At 43.6% G+C, this 26,710-nt stretch overlaps 1 long non-coding RNA gene across 1 annotated transcript in view; it reads right to left on the bottom strand.

Annotated features, from left to right (window-relative positions):
- LOC132593502 (uncharacterized) overlaps positions 1–26,710 on the bottom strand; it is a 197,487-nt gene that overhangs the window by 16,052 nt on the left and 154,725 nt on the right. The window contains exon 5 of the long non-coding RNA XR_009559109.1: positions 17,310–17,437. This is a non-coding gene — a long non-coding RNA (uncharacterized lncRNA). The remainder of the gene's footprint in view (positions 1–17,309; positions 17,438–26,710) is intronic.

Below are 26,710 nucleotides of genomic sequence, written 5' to 3'. Positions count from 1 at the left end.
AAAAAAAAAAAAAAAAAAAGATGTCAAACTCAAGAGAACACATCGTATTTATATGAAGTTCAAAAACAAAAATCTATGGTGATAAATATCAGAGTAGCAGTTGCTTCTTGGAGCAGGAGACAAAATTGGCTAGAAAGAGGCCTGAGGAAAACCTTCTGGCGTGATGGAATTTGTCTTGATTGGGGTGAGAGTTTATGCAACTGTCAAAACTGTACAGTGAAGGTCTGTGCATATCACTGTTCATGAATCATACCTCAATTTTTTAAAGCCCCCGAAATATTTGGTGATAAATTGTTTGCAAGGGTGTGAGGAAATTCACTAGCATACATGCCTGGTGAGAGTATAAGTGTGGTGCAATCTCCCTGGAGGGCAATTTTGACAATACCTATCACAATGAGTAATACAGATGCACACTTGACCCAGTCATTTCACTTCTAGAAGTCATCCTACAGATATATGCATGCATGATGTAGAGACAGTTGTAGAAAGATATTCTTTGCAAAATCGTTTGTGATAGCAAAAGACTGCAAATAACATAGCCAACCATTTATAAAAGGCAGGTTAAATAAATTGCAGTGCTATATGTTAATAGAATACAATGCAGCTGTTAAAATAAGAAGGGAGATTGCTATGTACTGATATGAAATGATATTCAAGATGTATGATATATTGATACACAGGAAAAAACGTGTAGAACAAAGTTTATAACATTCTTCCATAGGTGTAAAAATAAACGTGCACATGTAATATATCTTGAGAGGTACATAAGAAACAGAACATAGCTGTTGCCTCTGGGGCTGGCAGGCTGGGAAGTGGGAGATTAGACACCGGGGGAGAATTATTTTCAATGTATTACCTCTTTCATTGTCTGAGTTTTTCTTTTTGTTTTTTACCATATGGGTATTATATAAATCAATAAATTTTTAAAAAACAAAGAAAAAGACCAGCATAATGGGGTCAGTCCATTTTCCCTGGCGCTTGACCCAGACCCTTTAGTTCCTGTGCCCCGTATACTCTGGGGCTGTCCTGATTCCTCCTATAATAATCACCCCCATCCTGAAGATATAGACCACCTCCAACCTCAGATCTGACCTCCAATCCACCTACTGTCTCGGTTTTGCTTTCCTACAGGACCACCAGTGCTTGGGTTATCATATATTTCCACCCAGCACTGCCCTCCACCACTCAGCATTTCAGTTGTTGGATTTTCCAGACTTTTCTTTATTCCTGACTTTTCCCAAGCAAAACAGATCTACCCATAGCTAGCACCATGCCTATGCCCCCAAATGAGACTATGAACTATCCCTGTAATTTCCAGATGCCTTAAGATATACACTCTTAACCAGTTAGTAGATTATCGATGACCTACAGCTTTAGTCCAGCTTTTAAACATAACTTCTTAACGAGGCTACCTGGACAGTTCGCCTCCAGGCAGAGCGTAAAGATAATGGTGACCTCCCTGATGAACACAAGGGTGGGCACAGGGGAATTACTGTGCATTGTTCATGAAGGCATCCTGGGGGCCTTGCACCCACTTCAGGGACAGATGCACTGCTCCCAGCTTCCTCTCTGATCCTGCAGTCTGATTTGTGGGCAGAGAATCAAAGAGCATGGTCTGAAGCCTGACTCTGACTTCCTGTGTGGTCTTGAGCCCATCCCTTCTTTGGGCCTCTGGGCCTTTCTCTGTTGCATCAGGTAACCTCTCAGGCCCTTGCAGCATTTAACTTGAGACTTCTAGTGTCTGCAATTATAACTATTTAGTAAAATTTATTTCACAATCAAAAAATGAAAAAGGAAGCAGCAAGGATTTTTTTTCAACTTTTAAAAATGGGTTAAAAATAAGAAATATTATATTTCTTTTTTTTTTTTTTTTCGGTATGTGGGCCTCTCACTGTTGTGGCCTCTTCCATTGCGGAGCACAGGCTCCGGACGCGCAGGCTCAGCGGCCATGGCTCACGGGCCCAGCCGCTCCGCGGCATGTGGGATCCTCCCGGACTGGGGCACAAACCCGTGTCCCCTGCATCGGCAGGCGGACTCTCAACCCCTGCGCCACCAGGGAAGCCCAAGAAGTATCACATTTCTTTTAATCTTTGTTTTTCCAGCAGCACTGGTACCACCATGGAGCTCCTTAAAATGCAGAACCTCAGGCTTCATCCCAGACCTACTGAAGTAGAATGTGAATGTTAACAAGATTCTAAGATACTATTTTTTTTTTTTTGCCTCTGAGCCCCCAAGGGAGATAGAAATGCATCAGAGATCTTATGTAAAACTGGCAGCTTCGGGAAAGAGTCTTCTCTATATCTTCAGGTCTCTGACACAGTAGATGAACTAGATGTAAAGCAGGACTCAAAACATTGGATGCCTACAGAGGTCAGGAAAGTAAAAACTAGCAAAGGAGCCTGGGTGGAGCAATAGGGAAGGGTGGCAACTGTGGTTCAGTGAAGTGCTTGTTTCATCTTAAGTGGCCTAGTATCAGTTAACGGTTGCCATATGGAAATGCAGGATCTGTGTTGCCACATACTGTGTTTTTGTTTGTTTGGGGGTTTTTTGGTTTTGGTTTTCGTTTTTTCGGCTGTGTTGGGTCTTCTTTGCTGTGTGTGGGCTTTCTCTAGTTGTGGTGAGCAGGGGCTACTCTTTGTTGTGGTACACGGACTTCTCATTGTGGTGGTTTCTCTTGTTGTGGAGCACAGGCTCTAGGTGTGTGGTCTTCAGTAGTTGTGACACACGGGCTCAGTAGTTGTGGCTCGCGGGCTCTAGAGCACAGGTTCAGTAGTTGTGGTGCATGGGCTTAGTTGCTACATGGCATGTGGGATCTTCCTGGACCAGGGATCAAACCCATGTCCCCTGCATTGGCAGGCGGATTCTTAACCACTGTGCCACCAGGGAAGTCCCTGTGATTCCTTTTTTAAGTTAACCTGGATATTCAGATTTCTATGTGGAATCTCTTAATGATAAAAACATCATCAGGTCAAACACAGCACAGTTTAAAGCCAAATGTAATAACAATTTCAAAAACCCTGAAGCAAGAATAAACTTGAGTTCAAAACACAAAAGGCAAATAAGCTGGCTGGAGTGTGATGAGTAACAGGTAAAGTAAAACAAGCCCAGAAGGGGAAAGTAGGGGTGTTGGCTGCTGACAGGAGGAGGCAGAATGATGTGGGGTTTATTGGTGTACATGGCGGTTAAAGGCGCAGGGACTGGAGTCCAAGCCTGCCCTTTTCTATCTCTGTGACTTTAGACAAGTTATTGCATGCATATGTACCCTCTCTTTCTTATCAGCAAAATGGATTTAATAATGGTATGCACCTGAGAAGGTCAAAGCAAAGAAGCAGAGATTAATGTAACAAGGTACTTAAAATAGTGTGTAAACCAAAGTAAGCCTCAATGATTGTTGTGACTGTTATTATTTGCCTTCTTTCATTAGCACTACAAACGTCATGAGTACCTGCTGGGGGGCCAACCCACACATTAGACTTTTTACAATGGGCTTACCAGCTCTTCTCCTCCAAAATTTTCAAATAAGGAATGGGCACACAAAGATCTGTCTTCTCCCCTCAAGATGCCTCTGCCTGCCCTGACCCAGACCCAGCCATGCTGTTTGTCCCGAACATTCTTTCTCCCCCTCCGCCCATAATTTGTCTTGTAGAGTAGCTCAGTGTTCAAGGCCCTCTGCAGGCTGCCCACTATCAAAGCAAGGCCATTTATTCATTGAACAAACATGTATCTGGCATCAACAGTGTGTTAGGCACTGAGCTAGTTCTTAGAGATTCAGGTGTGAACAAGATTCTGACCCTGTGGAGTTCCATTCTAGTACAGGGGATGGATGATAGCACATAAGCACATAAATAAATAAGACAATGTCAGAAAGCAGTAAATTCCACCAAGATGATGAGATCAAAATAGGGGTGGCCATTTCAGAATGGGCTTTCCTGCTATACCTCTAGATAGAGAATTCATTTGCCTTGACCAAAGTTTGAAGCCCTGAATGATTTAGACAAGAGCCCATTTGACACTCACTCATTCATTCATTTATTCATTCATTCCACAAATATCTAATGAGACCAAAGATTTGCCAGGCTTTTTACTAAGCAGTAAAGAAACAGGAATGAAAACACATGATTCCTACCTTTAGTGGACTTCCCAGTCTAGTGATAAATGAAGACATATTAATAGACAAGTAAAGTCTGAAAGAATCTTTTTTAAGCAAAGTTTTAAGGAAGGAGTTTATTTCATTTTATAATAAGCAAACTTGCCTGTGGGTTATTATTCTTGGAGAAATTCTATTAACCTTAGCTTTCTCAACTTCTTGACTCTTAAGGTCCAGCTGGTTCAACTAATAGTAGTTCCATCTGGTGACTACAAGGCAAAATTGCAGACACCAGATCCCCTGAGAGATGAGCCCATCTCATCTAGAGGTGCTGTCATAAAATGTTAATGCCTGAGTTCATGCTTGTATAAGGATCACTATGGTTTAAAGTTGTGTTTCCTTAAGTGGTCCTGGCTAATGAAAAATCTACAAAAAGAGATGGATTAATAAAAAACGTTTTATCCTAAGTGATGTTTCCTCTCGTATAGTACCCATGAAAACATCAAACGCTCATAAAAGTTTACTTTTATAAGATAATTTAATCATGATAGCAACACTGTGATGTATCTATTATCATCCCATTTTGTAAATAAGGAAGCTGTGGGCACAGGGATATTAATAACTTGCCTGAGTCCCTAGCTAATAAATGGTAGGAACAGAATTTTAACCCATTCATGTTGGCTTCTCAAGTTCATAGTCTTAACTATCATGATGCAGATAAAAGAATTTTGCAGTTGTCAGAATTTGAAAAGATTTTTTCCATCATAACACTGACAATACACTCAAAAAACCTTTCCCTAAAACTGTCAATACCATATTCACATTGCCAATGAAAAGCTATTTAAGCAACTCCACATCATCTGTCATCTTTAAATTAATGTCATCAATTTGAATATATGCTGAGTGAATCTTGAAAGATAAGAAGGAAATATCCAGGCTCCACGCATGAGGAGCTATACGGACAAATGCAATGATGCAAAAGGAATGATGGAAGAAGGTGTGGGGTTCAGGTGGAGAAGAAAAGGATGATGAGGGAGTTTTTCCTCCTGACTATAATTTTCTTTGCAAAACAGAAGAATGGTTAGTTTGCTGAGGGAGGGGAAAATGGTGGCGGTGAGCTCGTTAAGAGGAAAGGCTTGAACTTGTGTTGAGTGTGGTCCTGCAGGAGGAAGCGTTCACCAGCTGAGACTGGAAGCCAGAAATTTGTACATGCGCTCCACGAGCAGATAAATTCCATGAGGGCAGAGCCACTCCCTGTGTTGGTCACTGCCGTATCACCAGGGTTAAATTTGGTATACTTGCTAAATACTGATATGAACCAATGTGCTGAGGCACCAGTCTGACATTTTATTTCCTCGACAGCAATTGAGAGGCCAGGGATAAAAGCCTTGAGGCGACTCAGTAAAGCTGGAGTTTAGGGTTCGAGGATATGAAAGATGTGTCCTGATCACAGAGCATCAGATAGACCATCTGAAAGACCATGGGTTTTATCTTGAGGGCAAAAGGCAGAGAGACAGGAAAGATCTGTGTTCCCAAAAGTCCACTCTGGGCTTTGAGGGGATTATCCAAGGGAAGAGAGAGGCTATTCTAATCTTCCAGGTGAGCAATGAGGAGTTAGGTAATCCTGGAAGACTGGTGAAAAGGGAGGGTCAGTTTCAAGAGGGCAAATTCCAAATCGTTATCAAGGACAGCTTTACAGTCGTAAGAACTGCCCAAACACGGCTGCTTTGAGGGGCAACGAGGGCCTACACCTACCTTGGGGGGATGCTGGGCCGAGAGAGCTGAGAGCACACCGTGAATCTGTGAAAGCCAAGTTGCCAGCTTCACTGCCTGCCTCTTTGGGAGGCCTTGTGGCCTCAGCCAGCTGGGAACCGTATCCCCTCCTCCCGCTTACCAAATTGCTGTGCTGTATTTAAAAGTCAAAGAGGAAAACAAACCCCAGCCCAAGGAGGGAGCGATTTTGGCATTAAATAAAGGGAATGTTTTTATCCTGCAATGAAACCACTGCGATCTTGGAACATAATTTGCATAAACAGACAGTTTGGCTATAAACAACCTCACCAGTAACTGGTATTTACATATAGAACAACTCAGTCAAAACCCAATTAAAGGCTCTGATGGATTGGGGATTGTCAAAACATTTAAAACACTTCACAGCAGCCAGGACATTTATACGCCTCAGTTGGACCAGGAGCTCCTGATTTCTCCTCCCATCTGCTCTTTCTCCTACCCCCAGTCGCCTACCAGACTGGTGACTCCCAACCCAGCCCCCAACCTGGCAGCCTGGCCTCCGACAGGAGGGAGAGGTCTCTAAGTGGAAGACTCAGAGGAGAACAGAACAGGATCCACCTGGCGTCCCTGACCTGCCTATGGAAAGCCGAAACCAGAGTCCCATGTAGCGTTTGCACATATGATGCTGTCAAAAGGGTCTGCTCAGATGAGGCAGGATTTCTGGATGATCCAGACAATACGGCACCTGATGTTGGGCAATCAGTACCCAACCTGTGGTTCTAGGTTCCAAAGTTCTAAGCAAATGGTTGAGGAGTAAGGTAGGAAATTAGCCCCCCACCCCCACCGACCCATGGGGAAAAGAACTTGCTCATCAGGGACTGAGGCCAGCCATAGAAACGGAGTAGACATGCTGGGAAAATTGCGGACAGCTTTAATGGGAGGGGGAACCATGGAGCGAGAGGTTCCCCTGGGGCTTGACGGAGCCCACCAGGCTTAAGGCAGAAAGATGACTTGGGCTAAGCCTCCAAAGTGTTCCTGTTCTCGGCACAACTGTATAGCTTATAGGGCCACCCCATGTTTCTATAAATGCAGTGTGATTAGAACACAGCCAGCTCATTCATTTATGTGTCTTCTGTGGCTGCTTTCACGCTGCAAGAGCAGAACTGAGTAATCGCAACAGAGACTTTAGGTCCAGCAACGTCTAAAGTATTTACTATCCGGCCCTTGAAAAAAATATTTACTGGCCCCTGGCCTAGATGGTCTGAGGTCTTATCTGGATGTCGCTTGGTCATGTGTTTTGTTCTGAATCCAAAGAGAATTCCAAGGCAGAAGGAATCTGGCCTTCGGTCTCTTCTCTTCCAGCTCTCCATGCAGGTAAGGATAATCGAGTCTTGGATTTCCTTTCCTCGACTTGAGTTGGGGTCCACTGAAACTGCCCCTATCTTCACAGCCTTCTTGCAGGAGGGAGCCCTCTCTGGCTAGTCTTCTCAGCCTCCTTCAGTTAGATGTTCTATCTCTTCCTTCCAGGAGCCCGTAGATAGGAATGGGGGAAAGGGGAACCACACCTTTCAGAATGGTCTCTGGGACACTCAGAGATAGAAGGAAGCTATAAAGTAGTGAGACTGGAAGTGTACAAGCAGAGAGGTCTGCTGTGAAAGGCCCTTTGGGCCTCAAATCTTGCATTTAGCGGCTTCTCAAACACTAACTCAAGTCCTAACTCAAGTCCATGGGGTTACTGCCCTTGTTGAGTTCAGTGGCCCCCTCTGTGACCTCCCTACCCCAAGCTTGGCAGCCTCTAATCCATCCTCCAAGAGCAGCAAGGGCCAGCTTTGCAAATTCAGATTTATCCTTGTTACTTCCAGGATTAAACTCCTTCAAAGGCTACACATCACACCCAGGATAATATCCAGACCCCATCTTAGTGTTTACTCGTCCTTTGGCCCTGCCGAATTCTCCAAGCTCATCTCCTACACACCCCACCTCCCATGCTCCAACCAGATCCAACAACTACTTATTCTCCAACCATGTGTGTCTCTCTACCTTTCCTCAGGCTGTTCCCTCTTTCAGGTATGCACGTTCCCTCACCTTGTGCATATGACGAACTCCTATGTATTCTTCAAAACCCAGCTCAGATGCCCCTCCTCCTGTTTAAAAGCTTTTCAAGATTTCATTTCAGATTAGTTTCTATTACTCAGTCCCTATGATGTACATCTTGGTCACAGCCCTATTTAGAACTTATGACATTGTACTAGAGTAAGGTATTTGCAGGAATACATCCCCTAGCAGATGGAGTTCCTTGAGGGAAGAGACAATGACTAACTCATCTTCACAAGCTTAGTCCAAGGTCTTGCACGTAGTAGATGTTCAATATATGTTCCATAAATAATTGAATGAATAAATAAATGAATGGGCTTTAACAAAGTCAAGATTCTAGGAGGTCAATCCACCTGATCAAACCAGGCCTTCTACCCACTTGAGGATTTCACAGCCATACTTTGTCTTTTTCCGTTAAGGCCAGATTTAGGACAATCTCTCATTCCAGATCTTTTTCTTTCTTTCTGTCAACTTCCTACTACTTTTCTGAATCCTGAGGCAGAACCCCTTAGTGGAAAGATGGGATCTCTAGAGTCCAACGGAACTGACTCTAGACCCAGGTCTGCCCCTGGTCCCGTGTGTGGTCTTGAATAATGATCTGCATCTCTCAAGTGGTAAAATGCAGATAGTCAATCAACCAAGCACAGCTGCAGCGGCACCTAGCGGGTTAACATACATTCAAACACCAGGCTCCAGGCTCATAGTCACTACCTCAGAGATATATACTCCCTTCATCAAGATTCCTGAAGACCATAAATCCTAGTAACCTATCTGCTGCTTGAATTTGATACCTGGGACAGGCAGGCATTTGGCCTCTCTGTGATACCCAGCGATGGGGAGTCGTAATAAAAGTAGTAACAGTATCAGTAGCATGTTCACAGATCTTATCATTACAAAGCATGGTTGTAATTTCTGATTCTCACCAAAAAAAAAAAAAAAAAAAAAAAAAGAACCATAAATCAATGTCCCCAAGTAAAGATGTGGCTCTGAGGCCCAGGGAGGTTGAAGACTTGGTCACTCAGAGATGAGCTGCTGAGCCAGGATTTGGTCCCAGGTGCCCTGCCTTGAGCCCTGGTTTCCAGGTGACTTCTGTGATCAGCGTGAGGTTCTTTGTTGTGTCTTTTTCTCCATGTTTCCCCCTCAACATACACAGTGGGGACAGTGCAGACTTTCAGATCTGAAGGCTCCCACAAATCATCATTGTCACCATTCCCTCCATTCCCACTGCTCTAGCTGAAGGACTGTATTGATCAAGGCTCTTGGTTAAGTGACAGAAAATACTACTTAAAATGATATAAGGGTACTTGTGTCCTTTTGAATTATGGTTTTCTCAGGGTATATGCCCAGTAGTGGGATTGCTGGGTCGTATGGTAGTTCTATTTTTAGTTTTTTAAGGAAGCTCCATACTGTTCTCCATAGTGATATGGAGAATTTACATTCCCACCAACAGTGCAAGAGGGTTCCCTTTTCTCCACACCCTCTCCAGCATTTATTGTTTGTAGATTTTCTGATGATGGCCATTCTGACATAATTCAAAAAGACACATGCACCCCAATGTTCACTGCAGCACTGTTTACAATAGCCAGGACAATGGAAGCAACCTAAATGCCCATCGACAGATGAATGGATAAAGATGTGGTACATACATATAATGGAATATTACTCAGCCATAAAAATAAATGAAATTGGGTCATTTGTAGAGATGTGGATGGACCTAGAGTCTGTCATACAGAGTGAAGTAAGTCGGAAAGAGAAAAACAAGTATCGTATGTTAATGCATATATGTGGAATCTAGAAAAATGGTACAAATGAACCTATTTGCTGGGCAGGAATACAAAGGCAGATGTAGAGAATGGACATGTGGACATGGGGGGGATGGGAAGGGTGAGATGAACTGGGAGATTAGACTTGACATAAATACATTACCATGTGTAAAACAGATAGCTAGTGGGAACCTGCTGTATAGCACAGGGAGATCAACTCAGTGTTCTGTGATGGCCTAGTTGGGTGAGATGGGGGCTGGGGAGGTCCAAGAGGGAGAGGATGTGTGTATGCGTATGGCTGATTCACTTCGCTGTGCAGCAGAAACTAATACAACATTGTAAAGCAATCATACTCCAATAAAAAAATGATATAAGGAAATAATAACAGTAATAATAATGATGATAATATAAGCTCTTTCTGTTTCATGTAACTGAAAGGTACAGATGTGGGCTCTTGAGGAATGGTTAGGTCCAGGCCTAGATGTCATTAGATCTCCATCTCTTCTTAATTCTCTTTTCCTCTTCACTGGCTTCAGTTTAGGCACCCCTCCCCTGTGGAAGCCCCCAACAGCCCCAGTCTTACACATATTACAACCTCACTGTTTCAAGCCCCATCAGAGAAAGGGTTTCTCTCCCACAATCTTCCTAAGCAAAGCTCCAGAACTTAGTGGCATTGCGCTGGTCTAGGTCAGGGGGCCATTCCACACATGAAAAGTGACCCTGGTCAGGGGACTAATCTGTACCTATCAGCCAAACCTGGTCGTATGCCCACTTCTAGAGCTGGAGGATTCATCAATCTTACCCCAATTTCATGAACTGAAAATGGAGGATGGGTGATTTCCCCAAAAGAAAACCTGGCTTCGGTTACCCAAAATGTGTGTAGAGTGGATGCCAGTCTAGCAAAAACAATAGATGTCCTAATCTGTGACTTTTTGGAGCTTCGGTTTCTGCCTATGAAAACTATGGTATAAAAGTATCTACCTCTTTTTGCTGTATCAACCAGAAACACAAATAAAAAGGATTGTACAACTCCTATTACGCTACTATAGCCCTGTGGTTTTTACCCCCTTCAAACACTCTGCCCTCTGAATCCATTCCACTGCCTCTGTTCTGGTTCAGGACATTACTGCTCACCTACACTGTTGCAACCCCTTTGGTGCTCTACAGCCAGATTAATCGTCCACTTCAGCAGAGTTCAAGGAGCTAGAGAGCTCAGTGGTATTTAACTTGGCTTGTACTCCACCTCATGAATTTAAAGCCCATCTGATGGTGAAATAAATGAGTTAAACTGTTAAAAAAAATAAGAAAAGAAGAAGAAGATCTAAATAACTGGAGTGATAGCCCATATTCATGAATTGGAAGACTCAAAATTGATGACAAGTCTTCCCAAATTAGATTCTCCCCTTAGATTTACTGAAATCCCAATCATAATCCCAACAGATTTTTTTAAAGAAATTGACATGCTAATTTTATATGAAAATGCAAAGAACTTAGAATATCCAAAGCAACCCTTTAAAAAAGAACAAAGTTGGAGGGCTTATGGTACTTGTCTCCAAGACTTATTATAAAAGCTACATTAATCCAAACTGTATGAACTGACGTAAGGATCCCCCAATAGATCGGTGGGACAGAATAGAGAGTCTGGAAATAGACTCATATATCTATAAACATTTGATTTTCACCAAAGGCACCAAGTCATTGTAATGGAGAAAAGGAAAGTCTTTCCAGCAAAAGGCGCTGGAAGAACTGGATACTAACATGGAAAAGTGAATTTAGGCCCTTGCCTTACACATATACAAAAATTAATTTGATATGGATCATAAATTCTAGAAGCTTCTAGAAGAAACTGGGAAACTATCTTTGTGACTTGGAGGTAGCCAGGATTTCTTAGACAGAATTAAGGAAGACAATAACCATAAAAGAAAACATGGTTAAATCAGACTTCATAAAAATTAAAAACTGCTCATCAAAAAGCACTATTGAGAAAGCAAATAGGCAAGCCACAGATTGAGGAAAAGATCTTCAAAACATATATCTGACAAAGGACTAGTGTCCAGAATATATAAATCATTCCTGCAACTCAATAATAAAAAGACAGACAATTCAATAAAAATGGGCAAAGATCTGCACAGACATTTAACGAAGGAAGATTAATGAATGGCCAATAATCATATGAAAAAAGATGCTCAACCTCATTAGTCATTCGGGAAATGAAATTAGAACTACTGCACACCCATGTGAATGGCTAAAATTAAAATGACTGACGGCACCACTGTTGATGAGGATGTGCAACTGGGATTCTCAGATGTTGCTGATGGGAATGAAAAAAGGTACAATTACTTTGGAAAGTTCTGGCAGTTTTTCATAAAACTAAACATGCATCTAACCCATGACTCAGTAATTTCATCCCTGGATGTTTACCCAAATGAAATGAAAGCATATGTGCCCAAGAACTATTGTATAGAATGTTTATGTAAGCTTTGTTAATAATTTCCCAAAACTGAAAACAGTCTTGGTGCCCATCAGCAGGAGAATGAGTAATCAAAACCTGAGATATTGGTTCAATGAACTACAACTCAGCCAGCAAAAGGAATAATTTACTGACTCACACAGCATGGATGAGGCTTTAAAACACGCTACGTGAAAGAAGCGTTATGCAAGAAAGTATGTACTGCAGGCTTATGCTTCCACATGTAAAATCCTAGAACTGGCAAACAATTCTATGGTAAAAAAATAAAAAATCAGAAAGTGCTTACCTTTTGCAGGGAATGGGGATGGTGCAGAGATTGACTGGAAGAGATATGAGGGGACTTTCTGGAGTGATGGTTTGGGTTATACAGACGTGTGCATTTGTCAAAACACATCAAATGGTATATTTAAGATAAGTGCATTAACTATACGTAAATAACACCCCAAAAAAAGAACTGTAAACAAATAGTAAACTCTAGTTAATGGTATGTATACTAAAGTAATTAAAGGTGAATTACATTGATGTCTGTAATAGACTTTGAAATGCATCAAAAATAAGATTCATGGATGGATAGATGATAGATATATGACAAAGTAAGTATTCTAAAATGTTGATTGTAGAATATAGGTGATAATTATATAGTATTCATTGAAAATTATTTTTTGGACTTCCCAGGTGGCGCAGTGGTTCAGAATCCGCCTGCCAGTGCAGGGGACACGGGTTCGAGTCCTGGTCCGGGAAGATCCCACATGCCGCGGAGCGGCTGGGCCCGTGTGCCACAACTACTGAGCTTGCGCTCTAGAGCCCACGAGCTACAACTACTGAGCCTGCGTGCCACAACTACTGAGCCCGTGTGCCACAACTACTGAAGCCCACGCACCTAGAGCCTGTGCTCGGCAACAAGAGAAGCCACTGCAATGAAAACATGTGCACCACAACAAAGAGTAGCCCCTGCTCACCACAACTAGGGAAAGCCTGCGTGCAGCAACAAAGACCCAACGCAGCCTATATGTGTATATATATATGTGTGTATATATATATATATATATATATGTATATCTTTTTACTTTTCAGTCTGTTTGAAAATTTTCATTAAAAACTGTTGGAAAATTAAATAAATTAATTAATTAAATAAAGGCCATCTGAGCTGGAGCATTCATCTGCTCCTTCTTGACTCCCCATACTGAGGACATTTCCACACCCTCCTTGCCAATACCCAGCCACTTGAGCTGCTTACACGTATTTCTTTCTCAGGAAATCTCAGAGGAAAAAAATATCTATCAAACCCCAGAATTTGGAACCTTTCTTCTATTATCTCATAAAACATCATGTTCATATCATAATTTCAATCCAGAGAGAGGATTTGCCGTGTGAGCTATGAGATGCACACAAATTGCCCTTCTCAACCTCTGGCTACAATAAGCAAACTTCAGAAGCTGACAGTTTACCTGATAAATACCTAATAAAGCTTAAATAATTATTGAAAGCAGACAAATGAAAGAGTAGAACGGCAACAGGTGTTGCGCTGATAAACCATAGGGAAGAAGGCAGAGCCCCAGCAGCTCAGGGTGAAGCAGATTCCCAGAAGCAGAAGAGAGAATCAGAAGCAGAGACCCAGGACTAGAAAGAGTCGGCAGTGCGTAAGTGGCTGGGGAGCCACTGATGTACAAGATGGGCTTCTTTGGGGGGACCAATAAGGACCCAAAGTGTGACCTTTCTCAACTCTTCTGGAAGAAAGAGAATCCAGGAAGAAGATTAGTGCACCTCATTGTCTGTCTCTGTCTACCCAGCTGTGGAGGCGGGTCAGGACTCCAGATATCACACCTCATTTATGAGCTCACCCAGCCCCAATTCCAATCTTGAGGCTGGAAGAATTCAAATCCTTCTAGGATGCCATCACCTGAACTTGACCTAGAGTCACCATCCCTGATGGACTTCAGGAAGGTATCCCAAACTCTTCATTCCTTCAGTTGTTCAACAAACTTTAAGTGCCAACTACGTGCCATAAATAATGCTCAACAAACTTTCAGTCTAACCAAGGACGGTTGTGGGAGCGGATCATTAAACAAACAATGATACATGATGAAAATAGAAGCTTTGGGGGTTAGTAGAAGTTTAATCTGGTCTGGGGCAAGTGTGGGGAGCAGAAGGCTTTGTAAAGGAAATAGCACTTAAACTGAAATCTGAAAGATAAATAGGAGTTGGAGGGAGGGTGTTTCAGGCAACAACGATAGCAAGTACAAAGGCCCTGGGGTGTACAAGTTTTGTGGAGAGAAATCCTGAGACCTGAGCTCCCACGTTCATGCTAATATGTGATTATTCCCATCCCCTGAGCACCCTCCCCACAGGAAGAGGTTCTGACTCCCATGTTTCTGAGTCCGTTACTGGTAAGTTGCCATTAACTGAGGTAGGTTTTGGATGCCCATTTTAGAGATCAGGATGCTGGGTCTCAGAATTGATATGGGATGGCTGTCACCTATGTGGTCATAGATTGTGTTTCTATTTTGGAATCTATCCTCCAAACACTCAGACCTGCCTTTTCCCTTTCCTCACTCTTCAGCTCCAGCCTAGCAAACCTCCCTAATTATTCAGAATACTTCTGGGAAAGGATGCTTCCCTGTCCTGCCAGATTCCCAGCAGGGACCAGAGTTCTCCTGGATTCCCAGCTACGTGGGTTCCCAGTGACAGGATGCTTCTCTAGTGCATCCCTGGATGTCCAACCATCACTACACAAATGCACACACACGCCGCCACTGCCACCACTACCACCACACACAGACTATTTGCCTAGACTTCACAGGCCCTCCACATATGCTGGGCCTTCCCCTCCCTCCTGACCCCCGATGTCAACCTCTGCAGGTGCCTCTACATCCACAGCTTTATCTGCTGAGGGAACAAGAAGGCAAAACCGGATGTGAGCGCTCATTCTGTTGGGATGACCCTTCCAAAGACATTCTGCTTGAGAAATACAGAAATGACTCAGGCTCTTATTCATCCATCCTCAAAGTCATTTGAACTAGTCAACAATACTGCTTGGAGCTACAGTATCCTCTCCTATAAGACGGGCATAATTCTGACACATCGTGCCTCCTGACAAAGTTCTAAATACTTTAAAGACCCTCACATTTGTATAACAGTTTACCAAAAAAATTCAAACATCATCACTAGGGTGATATAGGCAGAGACTCCCTCCTCAGTTGAAGGCTCGTTAATGGCTAACCCTGGTTTTTTAAGACTGGATGTGACTAAATTAATCTTTCTTCCCAAATGGTATCCACATGTCAGAAACTACTCCTCCCTGTTTTGCATCTAATCTTTCTATGGAAATGTGTAATAGCCACAGCTCTTGCCGTTGTAAGTAACAGAAACCCAATCTAAACTATTAATAGCTTAAGCAAAAATGTCATTCATTGCCTCACAAAACTGGGAAGGGTTCCAAGGTAGTGCCTGTGATCAACTCCCACAAAACCAGAGCCTCAGGAGTTCAGTCTTATCCAAACACTCTTTTCCTACTTTCTCATATCCTATGTCTTATTTCTGTTTAGCTCTAGTTTCATTCTAAACACAAACCAAAAAACAAACAAAAACCTCTCTATATTGTGGGGAAGATGGCCACTGACAGCCCCAAATTCACATCGTCCCAGCTTAGAAAAACTGGCAGATAAAAAAGTCTCTCTTCCATTGTTTGTATATAAATCCCAGGGAAGAACTCTGATTGGCTCTCCTTGGATCATGTGCTCATTCCAAAGGGTGGTATGCAGGGAGATCAGCTCGGTGCTTTGTGACCACCTAGAGGGGTGGGATAGGGAGGGTGGGAGGGAGATGCAAGAGGGAGGAGATATGGGGATATATGTATATGTATAGCTGATTCACTTTGTTATAAAGCAGAAACTAACACACCACCGTAAAGCAATTATACTCCAACAAAAGGGTGCTATGATTAGTCAGGTCTGGGTCACATGACCACCCTAGTCACCAGGAGGGTTAGGGACTGTGATCAGAAGAAGGGAAATAAGGGTAGAAATGTTCTAGGAAGCCAAAAACAATAGATCTCCAGCCCAATAAATGTTGCTACATGAGGAGGAAGGTATGTAAGTGTAGTATGTTTCAGGGCATGGGAAAATAGGAATGTTGATTGATACAATATTTCTATTGAGAAAATGTTAAATGTGTTTTCAAAATACCTAAAGAGTTTACACCTTTGATCCAGAAAGTCAACTTCTATGATTGCATCTTTAGGAGGAAAAAAGAATGTAGAAACGTGTATACAAGAATTCTCACTGTAGCATCATTTTAACCAAACTGCACAACATTTATGATACATTAATTAAAGGGCATACTATTAATTTTTAATGACTCTGATGCACATCTATATACACTGACATGGAAAGAAATGTATGGTATGTTAAAAACTTTTTAAAAATCAGTTTGCAAAAAATGTTTAGTCAAATTTTTGGTTTTTAAAAAAGAGCATGTTTACCTTTGGGGGTAACAAGTGGATCAGGGAAAAAGGAGGATTCCTTGAGTGTAAGAATGTTCTGTTTCTTGATATGCTTGCCAGTAACAAGGGTATATTCACCTTATGAAAATTGATCAAGCTGTCCATTCACGATATGTGAACTTTTCTTCATGTATATTATACTTCAGTAAAAATATTTTATGCAGATGTGTATGTTTAAAGAAAAAGATTTAGGGTAGTTTCCTCTGGATGGTATAATAATAGTGAGTGAAACTTTATCTTTGTGCAAGTCTTCATTGTCTGTTTTCACAATAAGCATGTATTAATGTTGAAGTTGGTAAAAAACAAAAAAAAGAAAACTATTTCCATTGGGAGTGGGAAAGTGAAGAATGGATGAGATCAAAGAACTAAAATCTCAGTAGATAGTAGGTCTAATTAGTTTGCATAGGACCTGAAGACATACACTAGACATGCCTACAGAGATAAGGCATGATGGAATGTATTGGTTAGAAGCAGCAAAAGTGCTGTAACAAATAGACCCAAATATATAATAGCCTTAATACAATAGAAGTTTCTCCCCTACACTGTGCGTCTAGGGAAGGTATTTCACATGGGCAGGGGTTCTGCTCCACACTGAGATTCAGGGGCCCAGGCTGATGGTGACATTTCCTTCTCAAACACTTCCAAGGTCTCACTGATCCTTACCATTCACATCACAGCTGTTTACCTTCCCTTGGAAAAGAACTCAGTCACGGCCACACCTAATTAATTGCAAGGGAGGCTTGGAACTGCGGTCCCTGGCTGGGCATCCACGTCCGTCTGTGATTCTGTGGCTGTGGGAGAAGAGGAGAACGGATTTTAGTGGCAATTCACAGTTTATGCCACCTTGGGGAATGGGGAGTAGAAGCAGGAAGGAGAGGTAAGGAAGAGAAAGTTGACTTCAGCACACAACCACGACAAGGTCTACATCAAAGAGGTCCAGATACACGGCATGTGGCCCTAGTCCATTCCAGGTCATGGTGGTTCTCAGAGTTCACAGGTAGCAATGTCGTGGTTCCAGTGGAATGTCTGCTTTGGTGTGAGCTTCGCAAGGGCTTTGATCAGAATGCAAAATAGAAAGACAGGCACCTCCCTGGGCAGAAGTCTGGAGCACATACTCTATGGCAGTAAGACTGGCTGCAGGGCTGCCCTTCCCCAGGGACCCGTCCTGATAGGCTCCCCTCAGAGTCTGAACAGGGCTCAGCTTCCAGGTAATTCCAGTGATTCCACCTAGGGTGGAAAGGAGCCAAGAATCCATCTGATAGACGAACAAAGGTGAGTGGTATAAATGCCTTCATTTGCCCCTCCAGTAAGGGGTGATAATAGAACAAAGGATTGGATTTGATGTTTTAGAAGTCGCCATTCTTCCCAGCTTCCCCCCACCCTCCGCCGAATAAATTGTGCACAGAAGAGGTCTCCACACCCCTCCCCCTCTGCATTATTTAACCCTTGAGGAAGTACATTCCACAAACCCCAGCCTCTTTATCTACAATGAGGGCAGTCAGCGCCAGAACACTTCGGGCAGCACCTGCAGGCAACGTGTGGCGTGCACACGCAGGAAACAGGCAGCTGATGAATATTATCCAGAATGTATTAGCTGATAACAAATGCGCCCCCCAATCAATGAGGAAATCATCTCCTCCGCACCATCAGCACAAAAGAAGGACATTTGCAGTGTCCCTCCAACACAGCCCAGCTATTGTCAACTCTGGCCGCGTGCGAGATGATTAATGCACATGTGACTACGCGCCCAGATTTCAATCCCTAGGATGATGTGCACGGACAGCTTTTCCCCCTTTATGGATCCTCGACACTTAACCTCCTCAATGGTTTTTATTTGCATTGATCCCATTTTATGGTATGATTAAATTTGTATGGAAGAGAACCAATTAGTTTTGTTTTACACTTATTGAATGCCCTTTATAGTTAGACGAATTAACTCTCCGCAGTTAGGTTGATTTGCGGCGGGAGGCTTGATGGGCCATGCAGGGTCTTGTTGTGGGCTGTGGGAGCTAGAAGGGCTGATGCCTCCGAGAAATGGGCTTACTGTGCTGAGGCTAATGGCCCAGCCGATCACCCGGGGGTCCAGGTGGGATATCTCTCAGGAGAGTAAATACAGGGCTGTAGCTCGATGTAAATTTCAGGAGCTGATCAAGGATTTGTCTGAAGAGGAAACACTTTCTCTTACAAAGTGGAAAGATCAATGGAGTAGAATTCAGTTCTAGCTCTGACTCTTTTACTCTGCTGCTGTGAGATTGGGCCAATCATTTAACTTCTCTGAGCCTCAGTAAACAAAGATGATAAGAAAGCGGAGGGGTGCGGGCGCAGGGGAGCAGAGGGGAAGGAAGGGAGATCATCTTCCTACATAAATAAATTCGCTGTGATGATCAGATGTGAGAGTATGGATGAAAATAATGTATAAACTGTAAAGCATCATCTCTATGCTAGTCTTCCCTTTAAATAAAAAAACAGGAGCAGCACAGCACTGTGTAACACAAGAGTAATATGGAATCAAAAGACAGAGGTTTGAATCCCTGTTGCTTCCCAGCTGTGTGGCTTTGTGGATGGCGTTTAACCTCTCTGAGCTCACATTCCCTCATCTGTAAAGTGCAGAGCATCACAGGATCTGATGAAATATTTCCGAGGGCAGTGCTTTCTTGACCGTCCTCATAAAATACCAGCCTCCTCATTTTCCATCTCTTTTTTCTGCTTTATTTTTCTCCGCAACTGCTGTATTCGTTTGCTTAGGCTGCCGGAACAAAAGCCCACAGACTGGGTGGCTTCAACAACAGAAATTTGTTCTCTCACTGTTCTGGAGATTAGAAGTCCAAGAACAAGGTGTCGGCAGATTTGGTTTCTCCTGAGGCCTGGGCCCCTCCTCACTGTATTCTCATGTGGCCTTTCCTCTGTGCACGTGTGCCCTCATCTCTCCTTGTGTGTCCAAATTTCCTATTCTTATGAGGATAGCAGTTAGATTGGCTTAAGACCCACCTCAATGGCCTCTTTTGACTTAATCACTTTAAAGACTGCATCTCTGAATGTAGTCTTCTTCTGAGGTACTGGGGCTTAGGGCTTCAAAATATAAATTTGGGGGGACCCAATTCAGCCCATAAAGGCACCTAACATTATATTACATATTTCTCTGCAATCATAAACTCCACGAGAGACCTTGTTTTCTTCACTACATATGCCTAACACTTAGTGCCCGGCACATAATAGGTGCTCAATAAATGTTTGTTGAATGACTTAATGAAAACTGCTTAGAATAATGACAGTTCCAACATGGAGACACCCACCAAGAGGTGGGCTGCTAAAGGGCCTTCTAATCATTGGTTCCATGATTAGCTTCTACTGCACTTGGCTTGTGACCCTAGAATTCAAAGAAAACTCCACGACATGCTTATTTAATATTTCATTCCCAAACTCAAGAAAACCTCCAGCTTCAGTGTTATAAGGGAATTTACACATCATCAGATTCAACTTAAAAACCAGTGAAGGAAACCCCTTTATAACATTCCTTGATAAGCTTCCCCGTGATCAACTCCAGGGACTGGAAGCCCTTGACCTCTGGAAGCAGCCAGTTCTATGGTGAGAATGTGTTATTTTGTGCACATGATGAAGCATAAACAAAGACGTGCTTTTCAGAACTGGTTATCACAGTGAAAAATGTAACTGAATATCTCTAAGTAGGCAAACAGCAAAGGGCTTATCTGTACAGTAGTGGTCGTCTGCAGTCATTCAAATAAATTCTTTAGATCTACATGCAACTGAAAGGATGTCTTAAAAAAACACTATATTGGTGCATACAATATGATACTATACACACATATCTATTCATTTACATATCTTTCATATGTGTAAATATTCATTTAACGATAATGTCTGTTACCTCTAGTAAAAGTACAAACACGTGCATGGGACGGATACACACCCACCACAAAGCAGTGGTGGCCTCTGAGAGGGGGGAGGGAGGGGTGAGGGAGGGGCCTCTAACGCTATCTGTAACATTTGTTTCTTTAACAAAGAGGCCTGAAGCAAATATGGCAAAATGTCAACATCTGATGCAACTTGCTGGTAGGTACATAGTATATGTCTTTTATTATCTGAACTTCTCTGATGTTTAAAACATGTCTTCGTTGCTTTTTTATTTTTTTTAGTGTATTTTAGTGAAGAGGGGAAATTGTCATCTTTAACGGAACCGACATTAGGCCCCAGATCATTCCAGCTACTGGTCCCAGTTGTGACCTCTGGGACCACTCAGAATACATTTTCTTCCTCTTTCATGTCGCATCCATGGCCCTCCTAGAAGGGGTGAGGGGAAACATAAGTGATCTCATCACCAGCCTGTGGCCAACACTTTGGCTGAATTGCATGTGGACATACAGACTCCCTCTTCCCCCTACTTATGAGTCAATCTGTGCATGTAGAGTACCTGCTACTTACACACGTATGCATTTATATGTATTTCGTATATGTAAATATGCTATTTAAACAATAATACTCTTCTCCTCCCAGCTCATTGTCTAGTGAGAAAAACAGATACACAACCAGATAACTACCGCACAATGTTCTAACTGGAGAGCTTGCACCAAGAGCTTTAAGCTAGAGGAATTCATGACTAACCTGCCTTAGGAGCAAGGGAGCCAGAAGGTTGGAGAAGCTTAGCTAGAAAGAGTGAGCCCTCAGTGAGCTCTGAAGGATGACTAGGGCATTTCCTGGAGGGTAAGACAGGGAAAGTGTCCCACGCAGAGACACGATGGCGTGAAAAGGACTGGGTCATTTGACAAATAGAAGGGTGTTTGCAATGGTTGTAGCAGAGGGCAGGTAATGGGAAAACAGCAGAAGGATGCCTAAAGATTCTCTTCTAAAGCAGTAAGCAGTGACTAGGCTCACCCACTCTGTATCACTCCCACGGACGTCTTTATGTGTGACCATGGTTCCATGTGTTCCATATGCCATCTCTTGTAAAACTTGTTAATGGAAAATGTTATAAATAGGTGGGCCCAAAGGCAGCCGGGGTCTGGGTGTGTGAATGCGCTGACCTCTACAAACACAACTGTTCCTTAAACTCAGTGAAATCCAAACTCACCTGCCTGTGTCATAGTAATTGCCTGTATCCAATTCTTTATGCAATAAGTAATATCTATGCTCTCTGTTGCATGGAAATCATATTTTAGTGTGCTCTGTTTTTTTTTAAGATTTTGCAGGGTTCACTGAGGAGACAAATAAGAGATAAAATAAAAGATGCAGGAAGGGCCAGCTAATAAAAGACTTGAACTTTATCTTGTAGGCATCAGTGAAGGTTCTTCAAGCAGAGACGTGCGTGCGTGACCGTGGTCAGCCTTTGTTATTTGGATTATTGCTTTGGAAGCCATATGGAAAGAGAGCTGGGGGAGGAAGACCCTTGGAGGGGCTACTGAAGATAAAGTGGATTACTGCTGGATCTCGGGCAGTGCAAGTGGATTCTCTAGACTCAGGATGATTCCTCTAACGAACCACCCCTTAGACATCAGTGGCTTGGCACAAGGGACATTTATACTCAGTCCAAGGCAGCTGCTCCTGGCTGTCTACCAATCCCTCATGAGTGTCCCGGAACTCAGCCTCCTTCCAAGCTTCCTTCCTGCTCTGCCATCTCCAGATCTGCCTCCCACAGTCACCGTGTTCATCGGTCTCAAGCTGGCAAAAGGGGAAGGAGACTGGACAGGCTCCCAGGAGAGGGTGGGATGGACCTGGTCTGGAAGTGGCTCCCATCGCTCTGCCCACATTTCATTGGGCAGAACTCAGTCACATGGCCACACGCAAGGGAGGAGGGGAAATGTGACCCAGCTGTGTCCCCAGGAGGAAGAGGAAATGGGTTTGGTAAGCTTTTCCCGTCTCCACCCCAAGTACTCAACAGAAAGGGCCAGATGGGAGGGTTGTTTTTAAACTACTGAGGGCAACCACAAGCACTCTGGATGGAGTTGTCGGCCGATGGCTGGGGCTCCTCAGCAGATAATTTGGCCTTTTCAAGGAAGAAAATTCAGAAACTGACGCACAAGAAATCAGCGATGCAGCCCCTTCCCTGGCAAAGTCTCACATGAGGAAAGTAACAGAGTCTCAGAGAAGCAGGGAGGGCAGACTGAGGTCCAGAGTGGGACACAGAGGGACAAATGGGGGCTGTGACTCAAGAGAGAGGAAGGGAGATGGGGTGGTCCTCACGTGTCAGGTCCAAGTACTGTGGGGAATTAAATAGGCTAATATTCAGGGAGCTGGAAAAACAGATTCTGAAGAGAGAAACAGTCTGAGGATCAAAGGCCAGAAAATATCCGGTTCTTTACTCAAAGGAAAAAAGTTTTTAATACAGAAAACTGCATTCACAGGGGCTGAACCCTCAAATGCTAATGCTAATAAATATTAATGCTAATAAGTAATGCTAATGCATTAAATAATGCTAATAAATAATCCCAAATGCTAATAAATATTTATTGAGCACTTACTATGTTCCAGGCATGAATCTAAGCACTAACATGCAATTATCTCATTGATTTTTCATGGTAACTCCAGAAAGTAGACCCTATGATAAATGCCACTTCCCAGGTAGGGGAAATGATATACCAAAAGTAAGTAAATAATTCGCCCAAGATCACAAATGTGGTGTCTAGCATTCAAATCCAGCGAGCCTAACTTCACAACTCTGCCCCTTCACCTTAACCAAGAAAATGACCGGAAGCAACGCATGTTTTTCTTCCCTGCAGTAACTCCTACCTGTCAGCTTCGCCATTTGCGTCCCCAGATTTTGTTACCGTTCATTGTTCTTTCACATTTTTCATGGTGCGCTCACAGTTCTCACCTAGTCCACACTACAACCCTACAGGGTGATTTTTTATCACTCTCCTCCTCTTGTTCATGGCGAAAGGAAAGCCCAGAGGCAGCGAGAGATGCACCCAAGTCACCCAGCAAATTAGCAACACATTTTGGATGTGGGTCTCTGGCTTCCTACATCAGTGGACTTGTGGCCATAACTGTGTTTCCAAAAATGTGCTGCCCTATTTAAAAAATAATATTAATTAACTATCACGGGTAAACATTTTTTTAATGTATTGGCCACCCCTCTGGTAGAGCATGAGGTGACTTAGGGAGTTGAGGGATGCAACATTATAATTACATCATTTAAGATAAAAATTTCTGGGACTTCCCTGGTGGTCCAGTGGTTAAGACTCCAGGCTCCCAATGCAGGGGGCCTGGGTACGATCCCTGGTCAGGGAACTAGATCCCATAGGCTGCAACTAAGAGCCCACACGCCACAATTAAGATCCCGCACGCAGCAACGAAGACCCCGCGTGCCACAACTAAGACCCGGCACAGCCAAATAAATAAATATTTTTTTAAAAAGAGATAAAACTTTCCATCCTCCTCTCCCAAAAATCCAAACTGTGGTCCAGGAACTGATCTCCAAAGAAAACCATCTGCGTGAAGCTGAAGTAAGGAGTTCCTTCTGTGCCAAAATCTTTTTCAGGCGCTGGGGGAATAAAGCTTTGATATGTTAATCGATGTGTACCCTTTTTTTCCTCCATTCCTAGAAATGCCTGCGGCCCAGAGAGGCCTCCTCCATTCACAGAGCATCGAGGGTGTCCAACATCCTGCCTCAGAGGAGGGATGTCGGAGCTCTGGCAGATCTGAGCACAAAGACCAGAGAGTGGAAAGACCTTAGATGAACGTATAGTAAGGTAAGCATCTCAAAAGCATACAAAGACACACTCCCAGACCAGATAAACATTTGGCAGGCTTGGCAGAGAGAGGAGAATTAGAGGGAATTAGAATTATAATTATTATTAGAATTAGAATTATTATTAATTATTAGAATTAGAGAATTAGAATTAGAGTGTGACTTTGGTGAGTGAATGAGAAGGGGCTATGTGCCCTTTCCCCACGGCCAAGTTCAGAGTAATGGTTGGGAAAATTACAGAACCCCAAGATACCTGTGGGGACCCCAAAAGAGAGAGGAACCATGCTGTCTATCCCAGGAGGGAAGTCCCAGAATACAGCAGGATCCCCTGATCTCCCTACACCAAGCCAGAGTGAGAGCCGAAAAACCACCTGTGTGCAGTCTGTGAAGGAGGCCCTGTGACCCCACCCAGAATGAGGACCACAGAATGTTCCCATGCACCCTGGATGGAGAGAAGGGAGGTGTGGAAAGATGTGAGCTAAAGCAGACTTGAAGCTGGGTGTGAAAAACGACACAGCAGCAACCAGTAGGGACCAAAGACCAGAGCAGAAGGGACCACACACAGCACAGGGGAACCAACAGACAGATGACAGCACCAAGTCCAAATGCTCCCTCCTCCGCGCTCCCACCGAACCCCGCTGAGATCTGGGCACCTCCAGACTTGGGCAAGACCCTGGGAGAAGAAAGACGCCCACCTGACCGAGGTTCAGTTCCTACCATCCGAGTCAAGCTCAGCCACATAATTGTTTAGACTCTATGTCTTACATTGCTAAGGTGATGAGATGAGATTTGTACCCACCACGCAACCAGGACACGTAACCATTTTGCTCCCTGAACCACCAGGACCCAGCTTCCCCTGCTCTCGGGGTACCAAGCAACGCTGGGATAGGATTTCTGGGGAAACTGATGCTGCCGCCCAGCTCTCACTCCCTCCGCACCAGGGTTATTTGACTGCAGGTGACAAGAACAAAGGGCTCTGTCAGAGCATTTGATGGACAGGTCCTGGCAGAGGGACCTGTTGTAGAAGGGTTGCCATTGGCCCACTGGGCCTGCTGTGACCTAGATGGGGACAGAATGCCAATCCTGAGAGGTTACTTCTGTCCCTGGCATCCCTTCTCCTCTTCCATAGAGCAGCCCTCACCTTCACCTGGGGAAATATGCTGCACCCCCAGACGGCCCTCTTAGCGTGGCTTGAAATGGGGCTTATATGCTTCCCTCCCCCCTCTTGCCACCCCCAGGGACAAGCCCACTCGCCCTTTCCATAATTTCAGGGTTCTACCTGTGACCTTTGGGAACAGACAGATTGGAAGCACTATAGTCACAGTGGAGAAAAGTGAGACAGTTATTATCAGTATTATAATGATGATTAATATAATGTTTGAGGCACGCCAGGCCATGTGCTAAGTGCTTTACCCATGTGGTCTTCTTTAACCCTCACTACAACCCCAGGAGGTAGATACTCTTATTTGCCACATTTTATAGACAAAGAGACCAAGGCTTTGAGAGGCAGGAGCACAAGGCTCGTATGTAGTGAAAAGAATATTACGGGCCTCAGGGTTTTCTGACTCCGAAGCCCATACTTTAACCACTCTACGCCACAGAAAGGCTGCACTTGCACGTACCTAGGGCTCATCTCTGACACAGTCACCTGGCTGTGACAGCAAAATAATTCTGAATCCTACTGGTAGAAAAGCTGCCTCTTCCCTGAACCAGCCAGGTGATGGGATGGAATAAAGCTGGTTCTGAAAATTGCAGGAATCTGCACTTATGGCTGAAAGGACCTGGGAACAGTTCAGCTGGGCAAGTCATTCTTCTCTACCTGTGCGTTCCAGCTGCCAGAATAGCTAACAGAACACCAGGAGTCCTGCCATCCGTCAGGCTGTCTCATCTAAGCAGCTAGAAGACTCTGCAGATGCTTGCCTGCACTGTGGGTTAATGCGGCAGCATCACCACCTGGCTCTCACATGCTGAAAGAATTACAGAACAGAATTTGCTCTATGTCCCCCTAAATACTTTGCATGAAAGGGACTTATGTCATAGCTGGAGAGTTAGGCGTTGACCCTCAGGAAAGATTATCCAGGAGGCATAACTTGAAGACGTTAGATCATTTGCTGTTCTATAGGGAACAAAACAAAACAAAGGAAAAAAGGAAGCAAGGGAGAGGTGGGGGGGAGGGACTTACTAGCTCATGTAACTGAAAGGTTCAATCAGGTTTCAGGTGTGGCTAGATCCAGGAGTTTTAACTATGTCATAAGAATTCTATCTCCTGGTCTCTTACGTCTTTTTCTCTTGTGCTGTCTTCACTCTCTAGCAGATTCTACTCTCAGGATGGTGAGGTAGCTAACAAAAGATCCAGACTCAC

Source organism: Globicephala melas, chromosome 15 (assembly GCF_963455315.2).
Source record: "Globicephala melas chromosome 15, mGloMel1.2, whole genome shotgun sequence".
Lineage (NCBI taxonomy): Eukaryota > Metazoa > Chordata > Mammalia > Artiodactyla > Delphinidae > Globicephala > Globicephala melas.
The sequence above is the reverse complement of the archived record's forward strand: the minus strand, read 5'-3'. Positions and strand labels throughout refer to the sequence as shown.